This window comes from Schistocerca nitens, chromosome 2 (genome assembly GCF_023898315.1).
Source record: "Schistocerca nitens isolate TAMUIC-IGC-003100 chromosome 2, iqSchNite1.1, whole genome shotgun sequence".
In the NCBI taxonomy this organism is placed as follows: Eukaryota; Metazoa; Arthropoda; class Insecta; order Orthoptera; family Acrididae; genus Schistocerca; species Schistocerca nitens.
This window is the reverse complement of record NC_064615.1, coordinates 1128174593-1128194685: the sequence shown is the minus strand read 5'-3', so window position 1 is coordinate 1128194685 and position 20093 is coordinate 1128174593.

Here is a 20093-nt window from a genome sequence, read left to right as displayed (position 1 = left end):
AAAGAGATACTCGACTCCCAAAAGAAAATCCTATCATTTCCGTAGAAACGTATCATGTTTTAGAATGATAATGCAGGGAACCCAGAGTATTTCATATGGACGCAATTTGTGTGTTAATTCGGCAATGTGACGGAGCGAGGGATGCAGTAAAGGAGGAATAATGCATCGGAAAAGAGATACTCGACTCCCAAAAGAAAATCCTATCGTTTCCGTAGAAACGTATCTCGATTTAGAAAGATAATGCAGGGAACCCAGAGTATTTCATATGGACGCAATTTGTGTGTTAATTCGGCTATGTGACGGAGCGAGGGATGCAGTAAAGGAGGAATAATGCATCGGAAAAGAGATACTCGGAACCCCAAAGAAAATCCTGTCGTTTCCGTAGAAAAGAATCCCGATTTAGAAGGACAATGCAGGGAATCCAGAGTATTTCATATGGACGCAAATTGTGTGTTAATTCGTCAATGTGAGTGAGCGAGGGATGCAGTAAAGGAAGAATAATGCATCGTTAAAAGAGATACTCGGAACCCCAAAGAAAATCCTATCGTTTCCGTAGAAACGTATCTCGATTTAGAAGGACAATGCAGGGAATCCAGAGTATTTCATATGGACGCAAATTGTGTGTTAATTCGTCAATGTGAGTTAGCGAGGGATGCAGTAAAGGAGGAATAATGCATCGGAAAAGAGATACTCGGAACCCCAAAGAAAATCATATCGTTTCCGTAGAAACGTATCTCGATTTAGAAAGACAATGCAGGGAATCCAGAGTATTTCATATGGACGCAAATTGTGTGTTAATTCGTCAATGTGAGGGAGCGAGGGATGCAGTAAAGGAGGAATAATGCATCGGAAAAGATATACTCGGAACCCCAAAGAAAATCCAATCGTTTCCGTAGAAACGTATCTCGATTTAGAAGGACAATGCAGGGAATCCAGAGTATTTCATATGGACGCAAATTGTGTGTTAATTCGTCAATGTGAGGGAGCGAGGGATGCAGTAAAGGAGTAATAATGCATCAGAAAAGAGATACTCGGAACCCCAAAGAAAATCCTATCGTTTCCGTAGAAACGTATCTCGATTTAGAAGGACAATGCAGAGTATCCAGAGTATTTCATATGGACGCAAATTGTGTGTTAATTCGTCAATGTGAGGAAGCGAGGAATGCAGTAAAGGAGGAATAATGCATCGGGAAAGAGATACTCGGAACCCCAAAGAAAATCCTATCGTTTCCGTAGAAACGTACCTCGATTTAGAAGGACAATGCAGGGAATCCAGAGTATTTCATATGGACGCAAATTGGGTGTTAATTCGTCAATGTGAGTTAGCGAGGGATGCAGTAAAGGAGGAATAATGCATCGGAAAAGAGATACTCGGAACCCCAAAGAAAATCCTATCGTTTCCGTAGTATCGTATCTCGATTTAGAAGGACAATGCAGGGAATCCAGAGTATTTCATATGGACGCAAATTGTATGTTAATTCGTCAATGTGAGGGAGCGAGGGATGCAGTAAAGGAGGAATAATGCATCGGAAAAGAGATACTCGGAACCCCAAAGAAAATCCTATCGTTTCCGTAGAATCGTATCTCGATTTACAAGGACAATGCAGGGAATCCAGAGTATTTCATATGGACGCAAATTGTGTGTTAATTCGTCAATGTGAGGGAGCGAGGGATGCAGTAAAGGAGGAATAATGCATCGGAAAAGAGATACTCGGAACCCCAAAGAAAATCCTATCGTTTCCGTAGGAACGTATCTCGATTTAGAAGGACAATGCAGGGAATCCAGAGTATTTCATATGGACGCAAATTGTGTGTTAATTCGTCAATGTGAGGGAGCGAGCAATGCAGTAAAGGAGGAATAATGCATCGGAAATGAGATACTCGACTCCCAAAAGAAAATCCTATCATTTCCGTAGAAATGTATCTCGTTTTAGAAAGATAATGCAGGGAACCCAGAGTATTTCATATGGACGCAATTTGTGTGTTAATTCGGCAATGTGACGGAGCGAGGGATGCAGTAAAGGAGGAATAATGCATCGGAAAAGAGATACTCGGAACCCCAAAGAAAATCCTATCGTTTCCGTAGAAACGTATCTCGATTTAGAAGGACAATGCAGGGAATCCAGAGTATTTCATATGGACGCAAATTGTGTGTTAATTCGTCAATGTGAGTTAGCGAGGGATGCAGTAAAGGAGGAATAATGCATCGGAAAAGAGATACTCGGAACCCCAAAGAAAATCCCATCGTTTCCGTAGAAACGTATCTCGATTTAGAAGGACAATGCAGGGAATCCAGAGTATTTCATATGGACGCAAATTGTGTGTTAATTCGGCAATGTTAGGGAGCGAGGGATGCAGTAAAGGAGGAATAATGCATCGGAAAAGAGATACTCGAAACCCCAAAGAAAATCCCCTCGTTTCCGTAGAAACGTATCTCGATTTAGAAGGACAATGCAGGGAATCCAGAGTATTTCATATGGACGCAAATTGTGTGTTAATTCGTCAATGTGAGGGAGCGGGGGATGCAGTGAAGGAGGAATAATGCATCGGAAAAGAGATACTCGGAACCCCAAAGAAAATCCTATGGTTTCCGTAGAAACGTATCTTGATTTAGAAGGACAATGCAGGGAATCCAGAGTATTTCATATGGACGCAAATTGTGTGTTAATTCGTCAATGTGAGGGAGCGAGGGATGCAGTAAAGGAGGAATAATGCATCGGAAAAGAGATACTCGGAACCCCAAAGAAAATCCTATAGTTTCCGTAGAAACGTACCTCGATTTAGAAGGACAATGCAGGATATCCAGAGTATTTCATATGGACGCAAATTGTGTGTTAATTCGTCAATGTGAGGGAGCGAGGGATGCAGTAAAGGAGGAATAATGCATCGGAAAAGAGATACTCGACTCCCAAAAAAAATCCTATCGTTTCCGTAGAAACGTATCTCGATTTAGAAAGATAATGCAGGGAACCCAGAGTATTTCATATGGACGCAATTTGTGTGTTAATTCGGCTATGTGACGGAGCGAGGGATGCAGTAAAGGAGGAATAATGCATCGGAAAAGAGATACTCGGAACCCCAAAGAAAATCCTGTCGTTTCCGTAGAAAAGAATCCCGATTTAGAAGGACAATGCAGGGAATCCAGAGTATTTCATATGGACGCAAATTGTGTGTTAATTCGTCAATGTGAGGGAGCGAGGGATGCAGTAAAGGAAGAATAATCCATCGTTAAAAGAGATACTCGGAACCCCAAGGAAAATCCTATCGTTTCCGTAGAAACGTATCTCGATTTAGAAGGACAATGCAGGGAATCCAGAGTATTTCATATGGACGCAAATTGTGTGTTAATTCGTCAATGTGAGTTAGCGAGGGATGCAGTAAAGGAGGAATAATGCATCGGAAAAGAGATACTCGGAACCCCAAAGAAAATCCTATAGTTTCCGTAGTATCGTATCTCGATTTAGAAGGACAATGCAGGGAATCCTGAGTATTTCATATGGACGCAAATTGTGTGTTAATTCGTCAATGTGAGGGAGCGAGGGATGCAGTAAAGGAGGAATAATGCATCGGAAAAGAGATACTCGGAACCCCAAAGAAAATCCTATCGTTTCCGTAGAAACGTATCTCGATTTAGAAGAACAATGCAGGGAATCCAGAGTATATCATATGGACGCAAATTGTGTGTTAATTCTTCAATGTGAGGGAGCGAGGGATGCAGTAAGGGAGGAATAATGCATCGGAAAAGAGATACTCGGAACCCCAAAGAAAATCCTATCGTTTCCGTAGAAACGTATCTCGATTTACAAGGACAATGCAGGGAATCCAGAGTATTTCATATGGACGCAAATTGTGTGTTAATTCGTCAATGTCAGGCAGCGAGGGATGCAGTAAAGGAGGAATAATGCATCGGAAAAGAGATACTCGGAACCCCAAAGAAAATCCTATCGTTTCCGTAGGAACGTATCTCAATTTAGAAGGACAATGCAGGGAATCCAGAGGATTTCATATTGACGCAAGTTGTGTGTTAATTCGTCAATGTGGGGAAGCGAGGGATGCAGTAAAGGAGGAATAATGCATCGGAAAAGAGATACTCGACTCCCAAAAGAAAGTCCTATCGTTTCCGTAGAAACGTATCTCGTTTTAGAAAGACAATGCAGGGAACCCAGAGTATTTCATATGGACGCAATTTGTGTGTTAATTCGGCAATGTGACGGAGCGAGGGATGCAGTAAAGGAGGAATAATGCATCGGAAATGAGATACTCGGAACCCCAAAGAAAATCCTATCGTTTCTGTAGAAACGAATCCTGATTTAGAAGGACAACGCAGGGAATCCAGAGTATTTCATATGGACGCAAATTAAGTGTTAATTCGTCAATGTGAGGGAACGAGGGATGCAGTAAAGGAGGAATAATGCATCGGAAAAGAGATACTCTGCTCCCAAAAGAAAATCCTATCGTTTCCGTAGAAACGTATCTCGATTTAGAAAGATAATGCAGGGAACCCTGAGTATTTCATATGGACGCAATTTGTGTGTTAATTCGTCAATGTGAGGGAGCGAGGGATGCAGTAAAGGAGGAATAATGCATCGGAAAAGAGATACTCGGAACCCCAAAGAAAATCCTGTCGTTTCCGTAGAAACGAATCTCGATTTAGAAGGACAACGCAGGGAATCCAGAGAATTTCATATGGACGCAATTTGTGTGTTAATTCGTAAATGTGAGGGAGCGAGGGATGCAGTAAAGGAGGAATAATGCATCGGAAAAGAGATACTCGAAACCCCAAAGAAAATCCTATCGTTTCAGTAGAAACGTATCTCGATTTAGAAGGACAATGCAGGGAATCCAGAGTATATCATATGGACGCAAATTAGGTGATAATTCGTCAATGTGAGGGAGCGAGGGATGCAGTAAAGGAGGAATAATGCATCGGAAAAGAGATACTCGGAACCCCAAAGAAAATCCTATCGTTTCCGTAGAAACGTATCTCGATTTACAAGGACAATGCAGGGAATCCAGAGTATTTCATATGGACGCAAATTGTGTGTTAATTCGTCAATGTCAGGCAGCGAGGGATGCAGTAAAGGAGGAATAATGCATCGGAAAAGAGATACTCGGAACCCCAAAGAAAATCCAATCGTTTCCGTAGGAACGTATCTCAATTTAGAAGGACAATGCAGGGAATCCAGAGTATTTCATATTGACGCAAGTTGTGTGTTAATTCGGCAATGTGACGGAGCGAGGGATGCAGTAAAGGAGGAATAATGCATCGGAAATGAGATACTCGGAACCCCAAAGAAAATCCTATCGTTTCTGTAGAAACGAATCCCGATTTAGAAGGACAATGCAGGGAATCCAGAGTATTTCATATGGACGCAAATTAAGTGTTAATTCGTCAATGTGAGGGAACGAGGGATGCAGTAAAGGAGGAATAATGCATCGGAAAAGAGATACTCGGCTCCCAAAAGAAAATCCTATCATTTCCGTAGAAACGTATCTCGATTTAGAAAGATAATGCAGGGAACCCTGAGTATTTCATATGGACGCAATTTGTGTGTTAATTCGTCAATGTGAGGGAGCGAGGGATGCAGTAAAGGAGGAATAATGCATCGGAAAAGAGATACTCGGAACCCCAAAGAAAATCCTGTCGTTTCCGTAGAAACGAATCTCGATTTAGAAGGACAACGCAGGGAATCCAGAGTATTTCATATGGACGCAATTTGTGTGTTAATTCGTAAATGTGATGGAGCGAGGGATGCAGTAAAGGAGGAATAATGCATCGGAAAAGAGATATTCGGAACCCCAAAGAAAATCCTATCGTTTCCGTAGAAACGTATCTCGATTTAGAAGGACAATGCAGGGAATCCAGAGTATATCATATGGACGCAAATTAGGTGATAATTCGTCAATGTGAGGGAGCGAGGGATGCAGTAAAGGAGGAATAATGCATCGGAAAAGAGATACTCGGAACCCCAAAGAAAATCCTGTCGTTTCCGTAGAAACGTATCTCGATTTACAAGGACAATGCAGGGAATCCAGAGTATTTCATATGGACGCAAATTGTGTGTTAATTCGTCAATGTGAGGAAGCGAGGGATGCAGTAAAGGAGGAATAATGCATCGGAAAAGAGATACTCGGAACCCCAAAGAAAATCCTATCGTTTCCGTAGGAACGTATCTCGATTTAGAAGGACAATGCAGGGAATCCAGAGTATTTCATATGGACGCAAATTGTGTGTTTATTCGTCAATGTGAGGGAGCGAGGGATGCAGTAAAGGAGGAATAATGCATCGGAAAAGAGATACTCGACTCCCAAAAGAAAATCCTATCATTTCCGTAGAAACGTATCATGTTTTAGAAAGATAATGCAGGGAACCCAGAGTATTTCATATGGACGCAATTTGTGTGTTAATTCGGCAATGTGACGGAGCGAGGGATGCAGTAAAGGAGGAATAATGCATCGGAAAAGAGATACTCGGAACCCCAAAGAAAATCCTATCGTTTCTGTAGAAACGAATCCCGATTTAGAAGGACAATGCAGGGAATCCAGAGTATTTCATATGGACGCAAATTAAGTGTTAATTCGTCAATGTGAGGGAACGAGGGATGCAGTAAAGGAGGAATAATGCATCGGAAAAGAGATACTCGGAACCCCATAGAAAATCCTATCGCTTCCGTAGAAACGTATCTCGATTTAGAAGGACAATGCAGGGAATCCAGAGTATTTCATATGGACGCAAATTGTGTGTTAATTCGTCAATGTGAGGAAGCGAGGGATGCAGTAAAGGAGGAATAATGCATCGGAAAAGAGATACGCGGAACCCCAAAGAAAATCCTCTCGTTTCCGTAGAAACGTAATTCGATTTAGAAGGACAATGCAGGGAATCCAGAGTATTTCATATGGACGCAAATTGTGTGTTAATTCGTCAATGTGAGGGAGCGGGGGATGCAGTAAAGGAGGAATAATGCATCGGAAAAGAGATACACGGAACCCCAAAGAAAATCCTATCGTTTCCGTAGAAACGTATCTTGATTTAGAAGGACAATGCAGGGAATCCAGAGTATTTCATATGGACGCAAATTGTGTGTTAATTCGTCAATGTGAGGGAGCGAGGGATGCAGTAAAGGAGGAATAATGCATCGGAAAAGAGATACTCGGAACCCCAAAGAAAATCCTATCGTTTCCGTAGAAACGTATCTCGATTTAGAAGGACAATGCAGGGTATCCAGAGTATTTCATATGGACGCAAATTGTGTGTTAATTCGTCAATGTGAGGGAGCGAGGGATGCAGTAAAGGAGGAATAATGCATCGGAAAAGAGATACTCGACTCCCAAAAGAAAATCCTATCGTTTCCGTAGAAACGTATCTCGATTTAGAAAGATAATGCAGGGAACCCAGAGTATTTCATATGGACGCAATTTGTGTGTTAATTCGGCTATGTGACGGAGCGAGGGATGCAGTAAAGGAGGAATAATGCATCGGAAAAGAGATACTCGGAACCCCAAAGGAAATCCTGTCGTTTCCGTAGAAAAGAATCCTGATTTAGAAGGACAATGCAGGGAATCCAGAGTATTTCATATGGACGCAAATTGTGTGTTAATTCGTCAATGTGAGGGAGCGAGGGATGCAGTAAAGGAAGAATAATGCATCGTTAAAAGAGATACTCGGAACCCCAAAGAAAATCCTATCGTTTCCGTAGAAACGTATCTCGATTTAGAAGGACAATGCAGGGAATCCAGAGTATTTCATATGGACGCAAATTGTGTGTTAATTCGTCAATGTGAGTTAGCGAGGGATGCAGTAAAGGAGGAATAATGCATCGGAAAAGAGATACTCGGAACCCCAAAGAAAATCCTATCGTTTCCGTAGTATCGTATCTCGATTTAGAAGGACAATGCAGGGAATCCTGAGTATTTCATATGGACGCAAATTGTGTGTTAATTCGTCAATGTGAGGGAGCGAGGGATGCAGTAAAGGAGGAATAATGCATCGGAAAAGAGATACTCGGAACCCCAAAGAAAATCCTATCGTTTTCGTAGAAACGTGTCTCGATTTAGAAGGACAATGCAGGGAATCCAGAGTATTTCATATGGACGCAAATTGTGTGTTAATTCGTCAATGTGAGGGAGCGAGGGATGCAGTAAACTAGGAATAATGCATCGGAAAAGAGATACTCGGAACCCCAAAGAAAATCCTATCGTTTCCGTAGAAACGTATCTCGATTTACAAGGACAATGCAGGGAATCCAGAGTATTTCATATGGACGCAAATTGTGTGTTAATTCATCAATGTCAGGGAGCGAGGGATGCAGTAAAGGAGGAATAATGCATCGGAAAAGAGATACTCGGAACCCCAAAGAAAATCCTATCGTTTCCGTAGGAACGTATCTCGATTTAGAAGGACAATGCAGGGAATCCAGAGAATTTCATATGGACGCAAATTGTGTGTTAATTCGTCAATTTGGGGGAGCGGGGGATGCAGTAAAGGAGGAATAATGCATCGGGAAAGAGATACTCGACTCCCAAAAGGAAATCCTATCGTTTCCGTAGAAACGTATCTCGTTTTAGAAAGATAATGCAGGGAACCCAGAGTATTTCATATGGACGCAATTTGTGTGTTAATTCGGCAATTTGACGGAGCGAGGGATGCAGTAAAGGAGGAATAATGCATCGGAAAAGAGATACTCGGAACCCCAAAGAAAATCCTATCGTTTCTGTAGAAACGAATCCCGATTTAGAAGGACAATGCAGGGAATCCAGAGTATTTCATATGGACGCAAATTAAGTGTTAATTCGTCAATGTGAGGGAACGAGGGATGCAGTAAAGGAGGAATAATGCATCGGAAAAGAGATACTCGGAACCCCAAAGAAAATCCTATCGTTTCCGTAGAAACGTATCTCGATTTAGAAGGACAATGCAGGGAATCCAGAGTATTTCATATGGACGCAAATTGTGTGTTAATTCGTCAATGTGAGTTAGCGAGGGATGCAGTAAAGGAGGAATAATGCATCGGAAAAGAGATACTCGTAACCCCAAAGAAAATCCTGTCGATTCCGTAGAAACGTATCTCGATTTAGAAGGACAATGCAGGGAATCCAGAGTATTTCATATGGACGCAAATTGTGTGTTAATTCGGCAATGTGACGGAGCGAGGGATGCAGTAAAGGAGGAATAATGCATCGGAAAAGAGATACTCGGAACCCCAAAGAAAATCCTATCATTTCCGTAGAAACGTATCTCGATTTAGAAGGACAATGCAGGGAATCTAGAGTATTTCATATGGACGCAAATTGTGTGATAATTCGTCAATGTGAGGGAGCGAGGGATGCAGTAAAGGAGGAATAATGCATCAGAAAAGAGATACTCGACTCCCAAAAGAAAATCCTATCGTTTCCGTAGAAACGTATCTCGATTTAGAAAGATAATGCAGGGAACCCAGAGTATTTCATATGGACGCAATTTGTGTGTTAATTCGTCAATGTGAGGGAGCGAGGGATGCAGTAAAGGAGGAATAATGCATCGGAAAAGAGATACTCGGAACCCCAAAGAAAATCCTGTCGTATCCGTAGAAACGAATCCCGATTTAGAAGGACAACGCAGGGAATCCAGAGTATTTCATATGGACGCAATTTGTGTGTTAATTCGTCAATGTGAGGGAGCGAGGGATGCAGTAAAGGAGGAATAATGCATCGGAAAAGAGATACTCGGAACCCCAAAGAAATTCCTATCGTTTCCGTAGAAACGTATCTCGATTTAGAAAGACAATGCAGGGAATCCAGAGTATTTCATATGGACGCAAATTGTGTGTTATTTCGTCAATGTGAGGGAGCGAGGGATGCAGTAAAGGATGAATAATGCATCGGAAAAGAGATACTCGGAACCCCAAAGAAAATCCTATCGTTCCCGTAGAAACGTATCTCGATATAGAAGGACAATGCAGGGAATCCGGAGTATATCATATGGACGCAAATTGTGTGTTAATTCGTCAATGTGAGGGAGCGAGGGATGCAGTAAAGGAGGAATAATGCATCGGAAAAGAGATACTCGGAACCCCAAAGAAATTCCTATCGTTTCCGTAGAAACGTATCTCGATTTAGAAGGACAATGCAGGGAATCCAGAGTATTTCATATGGACGCAAATTGTGTGTTATTTCGTCAATGTGAGGGAGCGAGGGATGCAGTAAAGGATGAATAATGCATCGGAAAAGAGATACTCGGAACCCCAAAGAAAATACTATCGTTCCCGTAGAAACGTATCTCGATATAGAAGGACAATGCAGGGAATCCGGAGTATATCATATGGACGCAAATTGTGTGTTAATTCGTCAATGTGAGGGAGCGAGGGATGCAGTAAAGGAGGAATAGATGCAGTAAAGGAGGAATAATGCATCGGAAAAGAGATACTCGACTCCCAAAAGGAAATCCTATCGTTTCCCTAGAAACGTATCTCGTTTTAGAAAGATATTGCAGGGAACCCAAAGTATTTCATATGGGCGCAAATTGTGTGTTAATTCGTCAATGTGAGGGAGCGAGGGATGCACTAAAAGGAGGAATATTGCATCGGAAAAGAGATACTCGGAACCGCAAAGAAAATCCTATCGTTTCCGTGGAAACGTATCTCGATTTTGAAGGACAATGCAGGGAATCCAGAGTATTTCATATGGACGCAAATTGTGTGTTAATTCGTCAATGTGAGGAAGCGAGGGATGCAGTAAAGGAGGAATAATGCATCGGAAAAGAGATACGCCGAACCCCAAAGAAAATCCTATCGTTTCCGGAGAAACGTATCTCGATTTAGAAGGACAATGCAGGGAATCCAGAGTATTTCATTTGGACGCAAATTGTGTGTTAATTCGTCAATGTGAGGGAGCGAGGGATGCAGTAAAGGAGGAATAATGCATCGGAAAAGAGATACTCGGAACCACAAAGAAAATCCTATCGTTTCCGTAGAAACGTATCTTGATTTAGAAGGACAATGCAGGGAATCCAGAGTATTTCATATGGACGCAAATTGTGTGTTAATTCGTCAATGTGAGGGAGCGAGGGATGCAGTAAAGGAGGAATAATGCATCGGAAAAGAGATACTCGGAACCACAAAGAAAATCCTATCGTTTCCGTAGAAACGTATCTTGATTTAGAAGGACAATGCAGGGAATCCAGAGAATTTCATATGGACGCAAATTGTGTGTTAATTCGTCAATTTGGGGGAGCGGGGGATGCAGTAAAGGAGGAATAATGCATCGGAAAAGAGATACTCGACTCCCAAAAGAAAATCCTATCGTTTCCGTAGAAACGTATCTCGTTTTAGAAAGATAATGCAGGGAACCCAGAGTATTTCATATGGACGCAATTTGTGTGTTAATTCGGCAATGTGACGGAGCGAGGGATGCAGTAAAGGAGGAATAATGCATCGGAAAAGAGATACTCGGAACCCCAAAGAAAATCCTATCGTTTCTGTAGAAACGAATCCCGATTTAGAAGGACAATGCAGGGAATCCAGAGTATTTCATATGGACGCAAATTAAGTGTTAATTCGTCAATGTGAGGGAACGAGGGATGCAGTAAAGGAGGAATAATGCATCGGAAAAAAGATACTCGGAACCCCAAAGAAAATCCTATCGTTTCGGTAGAAACGTATCTCGATTTAGAAGGACAATGCAGGGAATCCAGAGTATTTCATATGGACGCAAATTGTGTGTTAATTCGTCAATGTGAGTTAGCGAGGGATGCAGTAAAGGAGGAATAATGCATCGGAAAAGAGATACTCGTAACCCCAAAGAAAATCCTGTCGTTTCCGTAGAAACGTATCTCGATTTAGAAGGACAATGCAGGGAATCCAGAGTATTTCATATGGACGCAAATTGTCTGTTAATTCGGCAATGTGACGGAGCGAGGGATGCAGTAAAGGAGGAATAATGCATCGGAAAAGAGATACTCGGAACCCCAAAGAAAATCCTATCATTTCCGTAGAAACGTATCTCGATTTAGAAGGACAATGCAGGGAATCTAGAGTATTTCATATGGACGCAAATTGTGTGTTAATTCGTCAATGTGAGGGAGCGAGGGATGCAGTAAAGGAGGAATAATGCATCAGAAAAGAGATACTCGACTCCCAAAAGAAAATCCTATCGTTTCCGTAGAAACGTATCTCGATTTAGAAAGATAATGCAGGGAACCCAGAGTATTTCATACGGACGCAATTTGTGTGTTAATTCGTCAATGTGAGGGAGCGAGGGATGCAGTAAAGGAGGAATAATGCATCGGAAAAGAGATACTCGGAACCCCAAAGAAAATCCTGTCGTTTCCGTAGAAACGAATCCCGATTTAGAAGGACAACGCAGGGAATTCAGAGTATTTCATATGGACGCAATTTGTGTGTTAATTCGTCAATGTGAGGGAGCGAGGGATGCAGTAAAGGAGGAATAATGCATCGGAAAAGAGATACTCGGAACCCCAAAGAAATTCCTATCGTTTCCGTAGAAACGTATCTCGATTCAGAAGGACAATGCAGGGAATCCAGAGTATTTCATATGGACGCAAATTGTGTGTTATTTCGTCAATGTGAGGGAGCGAGGGATGCAGTAAAGGATGAATAATGCATCGGAAAAGAGATACTCGGAACCCCAAAGAAAATCCTATCGTTCCCGTAGAAACGTATCTCGATATAGAAGGACAATGCAGGGAATCCGGAGTATATCATATGGACGCAAATTGTGTGTTAATTCGTCAATGTGAGGGAGCGAGGGATGCAGTAAAGGAGGAATAGATGCAGTAAAGGAGGAATAATGCATCGGAAAAGAGATACTCGACTCCCAAAAGAAAATCCTATCGTTTCCCTAGAAACGTATCTCGTTTTAGAAAGATATTGCAGGGAACCCAGAGTAATTCATATGGGCGCAAATTGTGTGTTAATTCGGCAATGTGAGGGAGCGAGGGATGCACTAAAAGGAGGAATATTGCATCGGAAAAGAGATACTCGGAACCGCAAAGAAAATCCTATCGTTTCCGTGGAAACGTATCTCGATTTAGAAGGACAATGCAGGGTATCCAGAGTATTTCATATGGACGCAAATTGTGTGTTAATTCGTCAATGTGAGGAAGCGAGGGATGCAGTAAAGGAGGAATAATGCATCGGAAAAGAGATACGCGGAACCCCAAAGAAAATCCTATCGTTTCCGGAGAAATGTATCTCGATTTAGAAGGACAATGCAGGGAATCCAGAGTATTTCATATGGACGCAAATTGTGTGTTAATTCGTCAATGTGAGGGAGCGAGGGATGCAGTAAAGGAGGAATAATGCATCGGAAAAGAGATACTCGGAACCACAAAGAAAATCCTATCGTTTCCGTAGAAACGTATCTTGATTTAGAAGGACAATGCAGGGAATCCAGAGTATTTCATATGGACGACAATTGTGTGTTAATTCGTCAATGTGAGGGAGCGAGGAATGCAGTAAAGGAGGAATAATGCATTGGAAAAGAGATCCTCAGAACCCCAAAGAAAATCCTATCGTTTCCGTAGAAACGTATCTCGATTTAGAAGGCCAATGCAGGGAATCCAGAGTATAGCATATGGACGCAAATTGTGTGTTAATTCGTCAATGTGAGGGAGCGAGGGATGCAGTAAAGGAAGAATAATGTATCGGAAAAGAGATACTCGACTCCCCAAAGAAAATCCTTTCGTTTCCGTACAAACGTATCTCGTTTTAGAAAGATAATGCAGGGAACCCAGAGTATTTCATATGGACGCAAATTGTGTGTTAATTCGGCAATGTGAGGGAGCGAGGGATGCAGTAAAGGAGGAATATTGCATCGGAAAAGAGATACTCGGAACCCCAAAGAAAATCCTATCGTTTCCGTAGAAACGTATCTCGATTTAGAAGGCCAATGCAGGGAATCCAGAGTATAGCATATGGACGCAAATTGTGTATTAATTCGTCAATGTGAGGGAGCGAAGGGTGCAGTAAAGGAAGAATAATGCATCGGAAAAGAGATACTCGACTCCCAAAAGAAAATCCTATCGTTTCCGTAGAAACGTATCTCGTTTTAGAAAGATAATGCAGGGAACCCAGAATATTTCATATGGACGCAAATTGTGTGTTAATTCGGCAATGTGAGGGAGCGAGGGATGCAGTAAAGGAGGAATAATGGATCGGAAAAGAGATACTCGGAACCCCAAAGAAAATCCTATCGTTTCCGTAGAAACGTATCTCGATTTAGAAGGACATTGCAGGGAATCCAGAGTATTTCATATGGACGCAAATTGTGTGTTAATTCGTCAATGTGAGGGAGCGAGGGATGCAGTAAAGGAGGAATAATGCATCGGAAAAGAGATACTCGGAACCCCAAAGAAAATCCTATCGTTTCCATAGAAACGTATCTCGATTTAAAAGGACAATGCAGGGAGTCCAGAGTATTTCATACGGACGCAAATTTTGTGTTAATTCGTCAATGTGAGGGAGCGAGGGATGCACTAAAAGGAGGAATATTGAATCGGAAAAGAGATACTCGGAACCCCAAAGAAAATCGTATCGTTTCCGTAGAAACGTATCTTGATTTAGAAGGACAATGCAGGGAATCCAGAGTATTTCATATGGACGCAAATTGTGTGTTAATTCGTCAATGTGAGGGAGCGAGGAATGCAGTAAAGGAGGAATAATGCATTGGAAAAGAGATCCTCGTAACCCCAAAGAAAATCCTATCGTTTCTGTAGAAACGTATCTCGATTTAGAAGGCCAACGCAGGGAATCCAGAGTATAGCATATGGACGCAAATTGTGTGTTAATGCGTCAATGTGAGGGAGCGAGGGATGCAGTAAAGGAGGAATATTGCATCGGAAAAGAGATAGTCGGAACCCCAAAGAAAATCCTATCGTTTCCGTAGAAACGTATCTCGATTTAGGACATTGCAGGGAATCCAGAGTATTTCATATGGACGCAATTGTGTGTTAATTCGTCAGTGTGAGGGAGCGTGGGATGCAGTAAAGGAGGAATAATGCATCGGAAAAGAGATACTCGGAACCCCAAAGAAAATCCTTTCGTTTCCGTAGAAACGTATCTCGATTTAGAAGGACAATGCAGGGAATCCAGAGTATTTTATATGGACGCAAATTGTGTGTTAATTCGTCAATGTGAGGGAGCGAGGGATGCAGTAAAGGAGGAATAATGCATCGGAAAAGAGATACTCGGAACCCCAAAGAAAATCCTATCGTTTCCGTAGAAACGTATCTTGATTTAGAAGGACAATGCAAGGAATCCAGAGTATTTCATATGGACGCAAATTGTGTGTTAATTCGTCAATGTGAGGGAGCGAGGGATGCAGTAAAGGAGGATTAATGCATCGGAAAAGAGATACTCGGAACCACAAAGAAAATCCTATCGTTTCCGTAGAAACGTATCTCGGTTTAGAAGGACAATGCAGGGAATCCAGAGTATTTCATATGGACGCAAATTGTGTGTTAATTCGTCAATGTGAGGGAGCGAGGGATGCAGTAAAGGAGGAATAATGCATCGGAAAAAGATACTCGACTCCCAAAAGAAAATCCTATCCTTTCCGTAGAAACGTATTTCGTTTTAGAAAGATAATGCAGGGAACCCAGAGTATTTCATATGGACGCAATTTGTGTGTTAATTCGGCAATGTGAGGGAGCAAGGGATGCAGTAAAGGAGGAATAATGCATCGGAAAAGAGATACTCGGAACCCCAGAGAAAATCCAATCGTTTCCGTAGAAACGAATCCCGATTTAGAAGGACAATGCAGGGAATCCAGAGTATTTCATACGGACGCAAATTGTGTGTTAATTCGTCAATGTGAGGGAACGAGGGATGCAGTTAAGGAGGAATAATGCATCGGAAAAGAGATACTCGGAACCCCAAAGAAAATCCTATTGTTTCCGTAGAAACGTATCTCGATTTAGAAGGACAATGCAGGGAATCCAGAGTATTTCATATGGACGCAAATTGTGTTAATTCGTCAATGTGAGTTAGCGAGGGATGGAGTAAAGGAGGAATAATGCATCGGAAAAGAGATACTCGACTCCCAAAAGAAAATCCTATCGTTTCCGTAGAAACGTATCTCGTTTTAGAAAGATAATGCAGGGAACCCAGAGTATTTCATATGGACGCAAATTGTGTGTTAATTCGTCAATGTGAGGGAGCGAGGGATGCAGTAAAGGAGGAATAATGCATCGGAAAAGAGATACTCGGAACCCCAAAGAAAATCTTATCGTTTCCGTAGAAACGTATCTCGATTTAGAAGGACAATGCAAGGAATCCAGAGTATTTCATATGGACCCAAATTGTGTGTTAATTCGTCAATGTGAGGGAGCGAGGGATGCAGTAAAGGAGGAATAATGCATCGGAAACGAGATACTCGGAACCCCAAAGAAAATCCTATCGTTTCCGTAGAAACGTATCTCGATTAAGAAGGACAATGCAGGGAATCCAGAGTATTTCATATGGACGCAAATTGTGTGTTAATTCGTCAATGTGAGGGAGCGAGGGATGAGGTAAAGGATGAATAATGCATCGGAAAAGAGATACTCGGAACCCCAAAGAAAATCCTATCGTTTCCGTAGAAACGTATCTTGATATAGAAGGACAATGCAGGGAATCCGGAGTATATCATATGGACGCAAATTGTGTGTTAATTCGTCAATGTGAAGGAGCGAGGGATGCAGTAAAGGAGGAACAGATGCAGTAAAGGAGGAATAATGCATCGGAAAGGAGATACTCGACTCCCAAAAGAAAATCCTATCGTTTCCGTAGAAACGTATCTCGTTTTATAAAGATAATGCAGGGAACCCAGAGTATTTCACATGGGCGCAAATTGTGTGTTAATTCGGCAATGTGAGGGAGCGAGGGATGCAGTAAAGGAGGAATAATGCATCGGAAAAGAGATACTCGGAACCCCAAAGAAAATCCTATCGTTTCCGTAGAAACGTATCTCGATTTAGAAGGACAATGCAGGGAATCCAGAGTATTTCATACGGACGCAAATTGTGTTCATTCGTCTATGTGAGGGAGCGAGGAATGAAGTAAAGATGGAATAATGCATTGGAAAAGAGATCCTCGGAACCCCAAAGAAAATCCTATCGTTTCCGTAGAAACGTATCTTGATTTAGAAGGCCAATGCAGGGAATCCAGAGTATAGCATATGGACGCAAATTGTGTGTTAATTCGTCAATGTGAGGGAGCGAGGGATGCAGTAAAGGAGGAATAATGCATCGGAAAAGAGATACTCGACTCCCTAAAGAAAATCCAATCGTTTCCGTAGAAACGTATCTCGTTTTAGAAAGATAATGCAGGGAACACAGAGTATTTCATATGGACGCAAATTGTGTGTTAATTCGGCAATGTGAGGGAGCGAGGGATGCAGTAAAGGAGGAATATTGCATCGGAAAAGAGATCCTCGGAACCCCAAAGAAAATCCTATCGTTTCCGTAGAAACGTATCTCGTTTTAGAAGGACAATGCAAGGAATCCAGAGTATTTCACATGGACGCAAATTGTGTGTTAATTCATCAATGTGAGGGAGCGAGGGATGCAGTAAAGGAGGAATAATACATCGGAAAACAGATACTCGGAACCCCAAAGAAAATCCTCTCGTTTCCGTAGAAACGTATCTCGATTTAGAAGGACAATGCAGGGAATCCAGAGTATTTCATATGGACGCAAATTGTGTGTTAATTCGTCAATGTGAGGGAGCGAGGGATGCTGTAAAGGAGGAATAATGCATCGGAAAAGAGATACTCGACTCCGAAAAGAAAATCCTATCGCTTCCGTAGAAACGTATCTCGATTTAGAAGGACAATGCAGGGAATCCAGAGTATTTCATATGGACGCAAATTGTGTGTTAATTCGTCAATGTGAGGGAGCGAGGGATGCAGTAAAGGAGGATTAATGCATCGGAAAAGAGATACTCGGAACCACAAAGAAAATCCTATCGTTTCCGTAGAAACGTATCTCGGTTTAGAAGGACAATGCAGGGAATCCAGAGTATTTCATATGGACGCAAATTGTGTGTTAATTCGTCAATGTGAGGGAGCGAGGGATGCAGTAAAGGAGGAATAATGCATCGGAAAAAGATACTCGACTCCCAAAAGAAAATCCTATCCTTTCCGTAGAAACGTATCTCGTTTTAGAAAGATAATGCATGGAACCCAGAGTATTTCATATGGACGCAATTTGTGTGTTAATTCGGCAATGTGAGCGAGCGAGGGATGCAGTAAAGGAGGAATAATGCATCGGAAAAGAGATACTCGGAACCCCAAAGAAAATCCAATCGTTTCCGTAGAAACGAATCCCGATTTAGAAGGACAATGCAGGGAATCCAGAGTATTTCATATGGACGCAAATTGTGTGTTAATTCGTCAATGTGAGGGAACGAGGGATGCAGTTAAGGAGGAATAATGCATCGGAAAAGAGATACTCGGAACCCCAAAGAAAATCCTATTGTTTCCGTAGAAACGTATCTCGATTTAGAAGGACAATGCAGGGAATCCAGAGTATTTCATATGGACGCAAATTGTGTGTTAATTCGTCAATGTGAGTTAGCGAGGGATGGAGTAAAGGAGGAATAATGCATCGGAAAAGAGATACTCGACTCCCAAAAGAAAATCCTATCGTTTCCGTAGAAACGTATCTCGTTTTAGAAAGATAATGCAGGGAACCCAGAGTATTTCATATGGACGCAAATTGTGTGTTAATTCGGCAATGTGAGGGAGCGAGGGATGCAGTAAAGGAGGAATAATGCATCGGAAAAGAGATACTCGGAACCCCAAAGAAAATCTTATCGTTTCCGTAGAAACGTATCTCGATTTAGAAGGACAATGCAGGGAATCCAGAGTATTTCATATGGACGCAAATTGTGTGTTAATTCGTCAATGTGAGGGAGCGAGGGATGAGGTAAAGGATGAATAATGCATCGGAAAAGAGATACTCGGAACCCCAAAGAAAATCCTATCGTTTCCGTAGAAACGTATCTTGATATAGAAGGACAATGCAGGGAATCCGGAGTATATCATATGGACGCAAATTGTGTGTTAATTCGTCAATGTGAGGGAGCGAGGGATGCAGTAAAGGAGGAACAGATGAAGTAAAGGAGGAATAATGCATCGGAAAGGAGATACTCGACTCCCAAAAGAAAATCCTATCGTTTCCGTAGAAACGTATCTCGTTTTATAAAGATAATGCAGGGAACCCAGAGTATTTCATATGGGCGCAAATTGTGTGTTAATTCGGCAATGTGAGGGAGCGAGGGATGCAGTAAAGGAGGAATAATGCATCGGAAAAGAGATACTCGGAACCCCAAAGAAAATCCTATCGTTTCCGTAGAAACGTATCTCGATTTAGAAGGACAATGCAGGGAATCCAGAGTATTTCATACGGACGCAAATTGTGTTCATTCGTCAATGTGAGGGAGCGAGGAATGCAGTAAAGATGGAATAATGCATTGGAAAAGAGATCCTCGGAACCCCAAAGAAAATCCTATCGTTTCCGTAGAAACGTATCTCGATTTAGAAGGCCAATGCAGGGAATCCAGAGTATAGCATATGGACGCAAATTGTGTGTTAATTCGTCAATGTGAGGGAGCGAGGGATGCAGTAAAGGAGGAATAATGCATCGGAAAAGAGATACTCGACTCCCAAAAGAAAATCCTATCGTTTCCGTAGAAACGTATCTCGTTTTAGAAAGATAATGCAGGGAACCCAGAGTATTTCATATGGACGCAAATTGTGTGTTAATTCGGCAATGTGAGGGAGCGAGGGATGCAGTAAAGGAGGAATATTGCATCGGAAAAGAGATCCTCGGAACCCCAAAGAAAATCCTATCGTTTCCGTAGAAACGTATCTCGTTTTAGAAGGACAATGCAAGGAATCCAGAGTATCTCACATGGACGCAAATTGTGTGTTAATTCATCAATGTGAGGGAGCGAGGGATGCAGTAAAGGAGGAATAATACATCGGAAAAGAGATACTCGGAACCCCAAAGAAAATCCTCTCGTTTCCGTAGAAACTTATCTCGATTTAGAAGGACAATGCAGGGAATCCAGAGTATTTCATATGGACGCAAATTGTGTGTTAATTCGTCAATGTGA